Source organism: Manacus candei, unplaced genomic scaffold (assembly GCF_025592945.1).
Source record: "Manacus candei isolate 608988 ecotype Guabito, Panama unplaced genomic scaffold, ASM2559294v1 h1tg000009l, whole genome shotgun sequence".
Taxonomy (NCBI): Eukaryota; Metazoa; Chordata; class Aves; order Passeriformes; family Pipridae; genus Manacus; species Manacus candei.
This window is the reverse complement of record NW_026138057.1, coordinates 4,462,501-4,465,347: the sequence shown is the minus strand read 5'-3', so window position 1 is coordinate 4,465,347 and position 2,847 is coordinate 4,462,501.

The window sequence follows — 2,847 nt, the reverse complement described above, 5'->3', positions numbered from 1 at the left end:
GTTAGGGAACCGGGTTTGCGCATAGCTTGCAGTCTCTTTTTTAGGGTTAGGGCTAGGGAACCGGGTTTGCGCATAGCTTGCAGTCTCTTTTTTAGGGTTAGTGTTAGGGAAAAGGGTTTGCGCATAACTTGCAGTTACTTTGTGAACCAATCAGCACTGACTCCGCCCAGTAGGCAAAGCCAGTGACGCGGACCAATCAGCATTGACTCCACCTCTTGACTCCACCCAGTGGGCGGGGCCAGTGCTCTATAGAAGCAGAGTACATACTGGACGGTGGGTATTCTACCAGACACGCAACAGAACAGCAACAGCAATGGCAGAGACCCAAGAGAAAAAGCAAAAGATTCTGACAGCGGTGGGCAGTGAATCGGGCTTATAGCCCCAGAGGGGCTTATTGGGCACCGCTGCGTGTCTGGAATGGGCTAAACCCGCGATTGTTAGATCGCGCATTGAGACCGATTCTGCCTAACCCTAATCCTAACCCTAACACTAAACCCTAACCCAAACCCACACCCCAACCTTAACCCCCAAACCGTAAACCCTAAAACCTAAACCCTAACCCTTGCTAACCTTAACCCTAACCCTAACCCTAACATCTCATAGCAGAGGGAGGGAGGGGCCTGATTCCTCATCAGATATATCAACAGTCAAAAGCCTGTAAGCTCAGCTCTTGCCTTTTCAGGGCTTCACACCGTCAGCACTGGAGGGAAGGAGGGGCCTGACTGCTCATCAGAGGTATCATGCAAGTCAAAAGCCTGAAAAGTCTCCTAGAATGCATAAATCATTAACCATTTCAGTCTCTGACAATTGGTCCACACAGTAACTGCAAGCTATGCCCGAAGCCTGTTCCCTAACCTTAGAAGAGAGACTGCAACCCTCGAGATGTTGGAGGCTCGAGGCATGGTCCGTGACACTAATCATGGCTATAACTTATAACTTCTTGGAGTATGGGGACTTCCCTCCTTCACCCCCAGCAGATCAAGGCCACCACTTCAACTGACAGACATGGAAGCATCGCTGGACCCCGTGGGCGGTGACTATATACATCTGTCCACTCTCAGCTTTTCTTTCTCTTACTCTCCCTTGCTCTTATCCTGCCTTTCTCTCCCCTAGGCATTTTCTTTCCCCCCCCCAAAGGTTATCTCTGTGTGTAGCAGTACGTTCGGATACATGTCCGGAATAAAGACAAGTGCCAAAAAATACTCAAGCACACAAAATATCTTTTATTACAGTGAGAATAATAAGAATAGTAATAAACTCAGCAAGAGGAATTAAAAACTAAAAAAGGATACAAAGTAACTATCTTATCGGGTGGCATTAAAACAAATACCACGAACAGCATTTAATACAGTATTAACTAGTGAAAAGGGATACCAAAAAAAAAAAAGGATCTTAGTAAAAGGGGAAACTAAAGGAAAAATAGTATAAACATAAAAGGAGACTTAAAGGAACACTAAAAGGATATTAAAAAAGTTTGTTCTCTCAGTTGTTTCCTATCAAAAAACTGTGCTTACCCACACAGACAGGCCAGGGCTGTCACGATCTGCAGCAGCTGGTCGGTACCCATGCTTAGCGGGCGTCCCCGCGGAGCAACACAGTCTCGGTGGTAGGATGAGTATCGCTCAACTCAGCAGCTCCGACACCCCATTTTATCAGTTCCGCATTACACTACGTAGGGCCAGTACGCAGTATAAGGTGATGCCTGAATGGCAGCCAAACACCGCCCGATCATTACCTCATGGCAGCAGTCTGCGCATGCCCTACTTGTAGGGCAAGGGGCGAGCGACCCCTGCCCACATAATCTTCCTCCCATCATCATCTTTCTCACCCCTATGGATGACCTCTACCATTGTGTTTCAAGGGTAGATGTATCTATCTTGCAATATGTAGCAAAACCAAGGAAGAACTCAGCTCTGATAATAGGGGATATCAGGCTGACTTGCTGAAAAGCACAATAGACCTTACAATTAGCTTGTGCCATGAAGTTACATTGTACCATACTCTAGCTGGTTTCACATCCTAATATGATTCCGTTCTCACGCCTCTATGCTCCATTGATCATCTAATTCAAAAGTACCCCCCTTACACTGTGTCACATTGTGGTATGACAACACCCAAACTGCTAGCATGCCTGTTGATACAGAACTGTTAAAGCAAACCTTGCCAGTATATGTTTTCAGACATGGATTATTTAGTGTCGTTTCACTTTAATCCACCCCAAGGGAATTATTAATAAAAACCTGAGTTACCCCCTCTCCCCTTTTCCTGGGGCGGGTTGTAACACCAATCAGCACTGACTCCACCCAGTAGGCGGAGCCAGTGACGCAGAACAATCAACACGGACTCCACCTCTTGACTCCACCCAGTGGGCGGGGCCAGTGCTCTATAGAAGCAGAGTACATACCGGACAGCGGTGGGTATTCTGCCAGACACGCAACAGAACAGCAACAGCAAAAGCAGAGACCCAAGAGAAAAAGCAAAAGATTCTGACAGCGGTGGGCACTGAATCGGGCTTATAGCCCGAGAGAGGTTTACTGGGCAGCACTGCGTTCCTGGAATGGGGTAAACCCGTGACAGTTAGATCGCGCAATGAGACAGATTCTGACTAACCCTAACCCTAACCCCAACCCTAACCCCAAACCCTTACCCTAACCCTAACCGTAACCCTAACCCGAACCCTAACCCTAACCCTAACCCTAACCCTAAACCCTAACCCCAACCCTAACCCTTACCCTAACCCTAGTAGCTTGCAGTCTCTTTTTTAAAGTTAGGGTTAGGGAACTGGTTTTGTGCATAGCTTGCTGGGTTTTTTTTAAGGTTAAGGTTAGGGAACCGGGTTTGCACATA